The sequence below is a fragment of the Neomonachus schauinslandi genome, chromosome 16 (genome assembly GCF_002201575.2).
Source record: "Neomonachus schauinslandi chromosome 16, ASM220157v2, whole genome shotgun sequence".
Lineage (NCBI taxonomy): Eukaryota > Metazoa > Chordata > Mammalia > Carnivora > Phocidae > Neomonachus > Neomonachus schauinslandi.
Window position 1 is genome coordinate 2,525,803 of NC_058418.1, and position 10,166 is coordinate 2,535,968.

A 10,166-nucleotide genomic window follows, 5' to 3' on the forward strand; every position below is an offset into this window, starting at 1 on the left:
CAAGCGGCAGATCCGGGGAGACTCACCTCTTCCACCGGGAGGAGCCGCGCGGGAGTGCGCCGCAGGGATCTGCTGGGTTTGGAGACTCCACCCGGGGTCGAGTGCCAGAGATAGAAACGCGCGGTCACAGGCCGGGTGAGCACGGAGTGCGGCTGGAGACCGGGGAGACGGGAGTGACTGACGGCTTTTCTCTGGGGGCTCACTGAGAAGCGGGACCCCGAGTTCTCGGCTCCTCCGCGGCGGAGATTGGGAGGCCGCCATTTTCACTCTCCGCCTCCAAAGCTGTAGGGAAAGCTCCCAGGGAACAAAAGCCCCTAAGAGCAAACCCGAGCAGATTACTTAGCAGGGAGGGGGCAGGGGCGGGGCAATTCCGCCTCGGGCAGAGACATTTGGAAACCACGGCAACAGGCCCCTCCCCAGAAGATCAGCGAGAACAGCCAGCCAAGACCAAGTTTACCGATCAATGAGAATGGCAGAACTCCAGCGCTAGGGGAATACTGCACATAGAATCCATGGCTTTTTTACCATGATTCTGTAGTCTTGCAAAGTTAATTTTTTTAACTGTCTTTTTTTTTTAATTTTTCTTTTTCCCTTTTTCAACCAACATCTTATCACTCTCTTTTTTAAAAAATATTTTTTATTTTTCATTTTTAGAGTCATATTCTATCCCTTCATAGTAGTTACCCTTATTTTTGGTATATATATATAAGTTGTTCTCTCTTTAAAATTTTGAGATACAGTTTCTTCTAACAGATCAAAGTGTACCCTAAATCTCTAGTGTATGGCTTTGTTCTAGTCTCCTGCCTGATCACATTCTCTCCCCCCCTTTTTTTTTAAATCCTCTTCTTTCTTTTTTCAACCAACTTATCAATTCCTTTTATAAAATCTTTTATAATTTTCATCTTTACAGTCATATTCCATTCCTTCATCGTATTAACCCTTATTATTTTTTATTTTTTTATTTTTTTTAAGATTTTATTTATTTGACAGAGAGAGACACAGCGTGAGAGGGAACACAAGCAGGGGGAGTGGGAGAGGGAGAAGCAGGCTTCCCCCCGAGCAGGGAGCCCGATGCGGGGCTCGATCCCAGGACCCCTGGATCATGACCTGAGCTGAAGGCAGACGCTTAACGACTGAGCCACCCAGGTGCCCTTAACCCTTATTTTTTTACATATATAAGTTTTTCTTTCTTTAAAATTTTGGGAGGCATTTTCTTCTAACAGACCAAAATACATCCAAAATCTAGTGTGTGGCATTGATCTATGCACCAGCCTGATCATATTTGATCATATTCTGTTTTTTGTTTTGGTTTGGTTTTGTTTGTTTTTCTCTTTTTCTTTTTTCTTTCTTTCCCTTTCTTTTCCCCCAGTTTCAGGTCTTTTCTGATTTGTTTAGTGTATATTTTCTGGGGACATTGTTACCCTGTTACCATTTTGTTCTCTCCTCTGAACAAAATGACAAGACAGAAAAAATCACTGCAACAAAAAGAACAAGAGGCAGTATCAACTGCCAGGGACCTAATCAATACGGACATTAGTACGATGTCGGAACTAGAGTTCAGAATGATGATTTTAAAGATACTAGCTGGGCTTGAAAAAAGCATGGAAGTTATTAGAGAAACCCTTTCTGGAGAAATAAAAGAACTAAAATCTAAGCAAGTCGAAATAAAAAAGGCTATTAATGAGGTGCAATAAAAAATGGGGCTCTAACTGCTAGGATAAATGAGGCAGAAAAGAATTAGTGATATAGAAGACCAAATGATGGAAAATAAAGAAGCTGAGAAAAAGAGAGATAAACAACTACTGGATCACGAGGGCAGAATTCAAGAGATAAGCGATACCATAAGACCATTACCTTGATCCCCAAACCAGACAAAGACCCCATCAAAAAGGAGAATTACAGACCAATATCCCTGATGAACATGGATGCCAAAATTCTCACCAAAATACTAGCCAATAGGATCCAATAGTACATTAAAAGGATTATTCACCACGACCAAATGGGATTTATCCCTGGGCTGCAAGGTTGGTTCAACATCCACAAATCAATCAGTGTGATACAATACATTAATAAAAGAAAGAACAAGAACCATATGATCCTCTCAAGAGATGCAGAAAAAGCATTTGACAAAGTACAGCATCCTTTCTTGATCAAAACTCTTCAGAGTATAGGGATAGAGGGTACATACCTCAATATCATAAAAGCCATCTATGAAAAACCCACAGTGAATATCATTCTCAATGGGCAAAAACTGAGAGCTTTCCCACTAAGCTCAGGAACACGGCAGGGATGTCCACTATCACCACTGCTATTCAACATAGTACTAGAAGTCCTAGCCACAGCAATCAGACAACAAAAAGAAATAAAAGGGATCCAAATTGGCAAAGAAGAAGTCAAACTCTCAGTCTTTGCAGATGATATGATACTTTATGTGGAAAACCCAAAAGACTCCACCCCAAAACTGCTAGAACTCATACAGGAATTCAGTAAAGTAGCAGGATATAAAATCAATGCACAGAAATCAGTGGCATTCCTATACACCAACAACAAGACAGAAGAAAGAGAAATTATGGAGTCGATCCCATTTACAATTGCACCCAAAACCATAAGATACCTAGGAATAAATCTAACCAAAGAGGCAAAGAATCTGTACTCAGAAAACTATGAAATACTCATGAAGGAAATTGAGGAAGACACAAAGAATGGAAAAACATTCCATGCTTATGGATTGGAAGAACAAATATTGTGAAGATGTCAATGCTACCTAGAGCAATCTACACATTCAGTGCAATCCCCATCAAAATACCATCCACTTTTTTCAAAGAAATGGAACAAATAATCCTAAAATTTGTATGGAACCAGAAAAGACCCCAAATAGCCAGAGGAATGTTGAAAAAGCAAAGCAAAGCTGGCGGCATCACAATTCCGGACTTCCAGCTCTATTAAAAAGCTGTCATTATCAAGACAGTATGGTACTGGCACAAAAACAGACACATAGATCAATGGAACAGAATAGAGAGCCCAGAAATGGACCCTCAACTCTATGGTCAACTAATCTTTGACAAAGCAGGAAAGAATGTCCAATGGAAAAAAGATAGTCTCTTCAACAAATGGTGTTGGGAAAATTGGACAGCCACATGCAGAAGATGAAACTGGACCATTTCCTTACACCACACACAAAAATAGACTCCAAATGGTTGAAAGACCTCAATGTGAGACAGGAGTCCATCAAAATCCTAAAGGAGAACACAGGCAGCAACCTCTTTGACCTCAGCCACAGCAACTTCCTAGAAACATCACCAAAGGCAAGGGAAGCAAGGGCAAAAATGAACTATTGGGACCTCATCAAGATAAAAAGCTTTTGCACCGCAAAAGAAACAGTCAACAAAACCAAAAGACAACCGACAGAATGGGAGAAGATATTTGCAAATGACATATCAGATAAAGGGCTAGTATCCAAAATCTATAAAGAACTTCTTAAACTCAACACCCAAAGAACAATGAACCAATCAAGAAATGGGCAGAAGACATGAACAGACATTTTTCCAAAGAAGACATCCAAATGGCCAACAGACACATGAAAAAGTGCTCAACATCTCTCGGCATCAGGGAAATCCAAATCAAAACCTCAATGAGATATCACCTCACACCAGTCAGAATGGCTAAAATTAATAAGTCAGGAAACGACAGATGTTGGGGAGGATGCGGAGAAAGGGGAACCCTACTACACTGTTGGTGGGAATGCAAGCTGGGGCAGCCACTCTGGAAAACAGTATGGAGGTTCTTCAAAAAGTTTAAAATAGAGCTACCATACGATCCAGCAATTGCACTACTGGGTATTTACCCCAAAGATACAAATGTAGGGATCCAAAGGGGTGTGTGCACCCCGATGTTTATAGCAGCAGTGTCCACAATAGCCAAACTGGAAAGAGCCAAGATGTCCATCGAGAGATGAATGGATAAAGAAGATGTGGTATATATATACAATGGAATATTATGCAGCCATCAAAAGGAATGAGATCTTGCCATTTGCAACGACGTGAATGGAACTGGAGAGTGTTATGCTGAGCGAAATAAGTCAATCAGAGAAAGACGTGTATCATATGACCTCACTGATATGAGGGATTCTTAATCTCAGGAAACAAACTGAGGGTTGCAGGAGTGGTGGGGGGTGGGAGGGATGGGGCGGCTGGGTAATAGACATTGGGGAGGGTATGTGCTATGGTGAGTGCTGTGAATTGTGCAAGAGTGTTGAATCACAGATCTGTACCTCTGAAACAAATAATACATTATATGTTAAAAAAGAAGAAGAAGAAGAAGATAACAGGAGGGGAAGAATGAAGGGGGGTAAATCGGAGGGGGAGATGAACCATGAGAGACAATGGACTCTGAAAAACAAACTGAGGGTTCTGGGGGGGTGTGGGAGGATGGGTTAGCCTGGTGATGGGTATTAAAGAGGGCATGTTCTGCATGGAGCACTGGGTGTTATATGCAAACAATGAATCATGGAACCCTACATCAAAAACTAATGATGTAATGTATGGTGATTAACCTAACATAATAATAATAAAAAAAAAAAAGACTCTGGGAATTTGTAAAAAGTGCCTGGAATCAAAGGCATGTTATTGCTCTACATCCACTGTCTCAACCTTCTTTTGTCTTCCTTCATGGGCAAGAAGTGGAATGTGGAGAAGAAAAAAAAACAATGACATTACCAGCAGGAGAGGGGTTCACTTCTTGGTCAATCTGCTGCTCACATACAATTGCTTCTCTGAGTTTTCATTGTTACCATCTTTTAATTCTCATCCCCATCATCTGAGAACTTCCTGTATACTTCCCTTAAGTTATTGTGTATTGGGCACTAACTCAATGTTTTATCTCCTTTTACTCACTGCAATGGTTTTGGACCTTTGAAGGTCCCTGTGGATGACAACCACCACTTAAGTAAGCACTCAACTTTCTTTTTTTTTTTTTTCAAGATTTTATTTATTTATTTGACAGAGAGAGAGAGAGAGTACAAGCAGGGGGAGCCGGCAGAGGGAGAGTGAGAAGCAGGCTTCCACTGCGCAAGAAGCCCAGTGTGGTGCTCGATCCCAGGACCCTGGGATCATGACCTGAGGTGAGGCAGATGCTTAACCGACTGAGCCACCCAGGAGCCCCAGCACTCAACTTTCACCTCCACTCTTGGATTCTGTCATTCCTGATAGGTGAGCAAAAAAGCCTACATTAAGAAAAAAGAAAGATCTCAAACAACCCAACTTTACACCTCAAGGAACTAGGAAGAGAAGAAAAAACTGAGCCCCCAGTTAGCATAAGGAAGGAAATAGTAAAAATCAGAGCAGAAATAAATGAAATAAATACCAGAAAGACATTAGAAAAGACCAACAATACTAAGAGTTATTTTTAAGATAAACAAAATTGATAAAACTTTAGCTAGACTAACCATGAAAAAACAGAGAGAAGGGACGCAAAATCAGAAATAAAAGACATTACAACTTGTACCACAGAAATACAAAGGATCATGAGAGACCACTATCAAAAACTACATATCAATGAATTGGATAAAGAAAAAGAAATGGATCAATTTCTAGAAGCATACAAACTACCAAGATTGAATCATGAAGAAATGGAAAACATGAACAAATCATTAACAAGCAAGGAGATGGAATCAGCAACCAAAAATCTCCCCCAAAAGAAAAGCCCAGGGCCAGATGATTTCCCTGGTGAATTCCACCAAATACTGAAAGAAGAATAATACTACTCTTAAAGTCTTCCAAAAATTGAAGAGGAAGGAACACTTCCACACTCATTTTATGAGACTAGCATCACTCTCATACCAAAACCAGATAAGAATACTACAAGAAAAGAAAATTACAGACCAATATCTGATGAACATAGATACAAAAATCCTCAATTAAATTATAGCAAATTGAATTTAACAATACATTAAAATGATCATACACAATGACCAAATGGGATTTATCTCTGGGAGTGCAAAGATGGTTCAACAGAAATCAATAAATGCAATACAACACATTGATAGAATGAAGTGCAAAACCCATATGATTATTCCAATAGAGGCAGAAAAAGCATTTGACAAGACTCAACATAATTTCACAATAAAAACTCAACAAATTAGGTGTGAATGGAAAGTACCTCAACATAATGAAGACCATACATGACAAGCCCACAGCTAACATCACACTCGATCATGAAAAGCTAAAAGCTTTTCTTCTAAGATCAGGAACAAGACAAGGATGCCCACTCGCCCACTTCTATTCAACATAGTTTTGCAAGTCTGAGCCAGAGGCAAGAAAAAGAAAACAAAAGGCATCCAAGTCAGGAAGAAGTGAAATTTTCTCTGTTTGCAGATGACATGATATCACAAATAGAAAACTCTAAAGACTCCACCAAAAATAATGTTAGAACAAATTCACTTAAGGCACAGAATATAAGATACACAAAAATCAGTTGTGTTTCCATACATTAACAATGAAATATCTGGGAAAGGAATAAACAATATAATTGCATCAGAAAGAATAAAATATGTGGGTATAAATTTCATCAAGGTGGTGAAAGATCTGTATGCTGAAAACTATATGACATTGATAAAAAAAATTGAAGACACAAATATATGTAAAGATCCCATGCTCTTGGATTGGAATACTCAAGATTGTTAAAATATCCAAACTACCCAAAGCAATCTATGGATTCAGTGCAATCCCTGTCACAATTCCAATGGCATTTTTCACAGAAATAGAAATAATAATCCTAAAATTTGTATAAAACCACAGAACACCCTGAATAGCTAACACAATCTTGAGAAAGAACAACAAAGTTGGAGGCATCATACTTCTCAATTTCAAGCTATATTATAAAACAGTATGGTACTGGTGTAAAAACAGACACAGACCAATCAATGGAACAGAATCAAGAGCCCAGAAATAAACCCATGCATATATGGTCAATTAATAATTGAAAATGGAGTCAAGAACATACAATGGGGAAAGGGTAATCTCTTCAATAAATGTTGGGAAAATTGGATACCCACATGCAAAGGAATGAAATCGGACTCTTATCTTACACCATATGCAAAAATTAACTCCAAAGGGATCAAAGACTTAAATGTATTGCCTGAAGCTGTAAAGCTCTGAGAAGAAAACATATGGGAAAGTCTCCTTAACATTAATCTTGGCAATGATTTTGGGGGTATAACCCCAAAAGCTCAGGCAACAAAGCAAAAACAAAAATATGGGACTATATTAAACTAAAAGAGTTCTGCGTAGCCAAGGAAACAATCAACAAAACGAAAAGGCAACCTACAGAGTGGATGAAAGTATTTGAAGATCATAGATGTGATAAGGATTAACATCCAAAATATATAAAGGACTCCTACAACTCATAATGAAAAAAACAAAAACAAAACAACAAACCTCAACAACATAAAACTGAACCAAAACCCCCATTAAAATGGGCAAAGGCCCTAAGTAGACATTTTTCCAAAGAAGATGTACAAATGGCCAAAAGATATGTGAAAAGATGCTCAACATCACTAATTACTGGGGAAATGCTAACAAAAGCACGATATGTATCACACCTGTTAAGATGACTATTATCAAAAAGACAAAAGACAACACTAGAGGATGTGGAGGAAAGGGAACCCTGGTGCACTGTTGGTGGTAATGAAAGTTGGTACAGCCAGTATGGAAAACGGTATGGAGGCTCCTCAAAGAATTAAAAATAGAACTACTTTATGATCTAGCAACCCCACTTCTGGGTATACATCCAAAGGAAATGAAATCAGTATCTTGAAGATTTATCTGCACCCCCATGTTCATTGCAGCATTATTCACAATTGCCAAGATATGGAAACAATCTAAGTGCCCATCAATTGATGAATGAAGAAAATGTGGTTTATATACAATGGATTATTATTCAGCCATTAAAAAGGAGGAAGTCCTGCCATTTACAACACTATGGATGAACCAGATACAGAAAGGTGAATACTGTATGATCTCACGGATCTGTGGAATCTAAAGTGTTGAACTCATAAAACCAGAGAGTAGAATAGGGGTTGCCTGGGATTGGGGTTAGGGCAAATGGGGAGATTTTGGTCAAAGGGTACAAACTTTCAGTCATAAGATGAATAAGTTCTGGGGAATCTAATGCACAGCATGGTGACTGTAATCTATTACATAGATCCTTTCTCCTTCATTTTACAAAGGAGAAAAAATGAGGTTTACATAGGTTAACTAAATTAGCCAAAGCGGTGACAGAAACCAGCAGTTGGAGTCAAGTCTCATTCTTAGCCCTATACACCAAGCCATGCAGCTGAACTGATAATGAACTTTATTGAAAAGGAACACTTGGGGGGGGGGGTGGTGTCAAAGCATTTCTTTTTTAAATTTCTTTTTTTTCCTAAGCATTTCTTAATCTTAGCTGTCTCCTCTTCATGGCTACAGCTTTCTTGTGGTTTTTTGTTTGTTTTGTTTTTAAATCTTATCAGCTAATGGCTACCATAGACCTCGGAGGCTCTGCAGACCCTCTGATATTTCTTTCAGGACTCAGAACTGTGCTAGCTCTGACAGTCTCTTGGCCCTCAGCTACTGAGAGCTGGAAAAATAAGATTGAGAATTTAGGACTTCACTTCAGGGACAGGAAGACTGGATTTCAGAGATTGGTAAGGATTTCATCAATGAAACAGAACTGGTTGTTTTCAAAGGTGAATCTCTAGCTTTGCTTTGCATTTTTGATATGGGCCAACTGGACTTGGTGAACTTGAATGTCTGTCATTGTAACTCTAAGAAACTGAGATGATGCAGATGATAGGGATAGGAGAGACAAAATACAACACTCACCCCAAAGGGAATTAGGCTCCCTGACTCCTTCTTGTCAAGTGCATCTCCCAAGGTAGAAAGAAAAGCACTTGGTCTGCCCTGCCCCCAGCCCTAATAGGCTCTGGTGATCCAGGCAGTTAACATCATCCCTCCCATTGGCTAATCATCCTCAATCTGAGAAGGACATGCTCCCATACCCCTTGGATTCAGAACCAGCCACTTCAGAAAATTATGGTTTTGGAGAGCTTCCCAAACTCACAAAGGCTGACCCTGGAGATAGTCCCAGTGTATTGCTTCCCATCTGAAAACATCTAGAGCAATTTATTGGATGATCTTGTGCACCTGTCCATCTCCCCTACCTGGGGTGTAATTTTACGGAGCAAAAGGAGGGTCTCAGTCTCGCCAGGACCCAATCTGGGTCCAAAAGCAACAGGCCCTGTCAAAGAGAGAGCCAGAGACAGAGCATGTAGGAAAATGACATAAATATACACGTTGGAAGTAGTTTTTCCATGGAGTCTTTCAGGTGTTCTGATATGTAATCAAGTCATTTGCACATATGGTTTTATCTGTTTCCAATTCTTACACCTTTCTCTAAGCGCTTTCAAATTTCCAGTTTAAAATTGCTAATTTAGGGGCGCCTGGGTGGCTCAGTCGTTAAGCGTCTGCCTTGGGCTCAGGTCTTGGTTCCAGGGTCCTGGGATTGAGCCCCACATCAGGCTCCTTGCTCCACAGGAAGCCTGCTTCTCCCTCTCCCACTCCCCCTGCTTGTGTTCCCTCTCTCGCTGTATCTCTCTCTGTCAAATAAATAAAATCTTTAAAAAAATTAAATTGCTAATTTAAATTTAAAATGGTTAAAATCTTGAATTCAATCTGCTAATACCTCCAAGATGATGTTAAGTAGCCGTGGCATTAAAACAGTCTCATTGTGTTCCTGACTTCAGTGGAAAAGCCTTCACGTTATGATGGAATGCTGTCACAGGTGGTTTTCCTGGCCTTGGGAGATGAAATGGTCACTAAATGTGGTTGCCTCTGTGGTTTTATTTTAAGACCTCATGGGGACTCTTTCTTCCTCTTATATTTCACTGTTCTTCATGACCTCTCAGATGGTAGGAGAGGTACATCAATGGTCTTTGGCTGGAGTGGAAGACTCCATTCACATCAGGATAGCACAGGTTTTCATTAGAAACCCACCTGTGCCTCCCCTTGCCCAGCTAGTGATGATTTGCACCTGGAGAAGGCGTCAGAGATTATGTGTGGCAGCTGGGTCCTGGGTGGCTTCTCGACCTAGCTAGAGGGAGTCAGAAGGGAGCCATAAACTAGGAGGTTGGA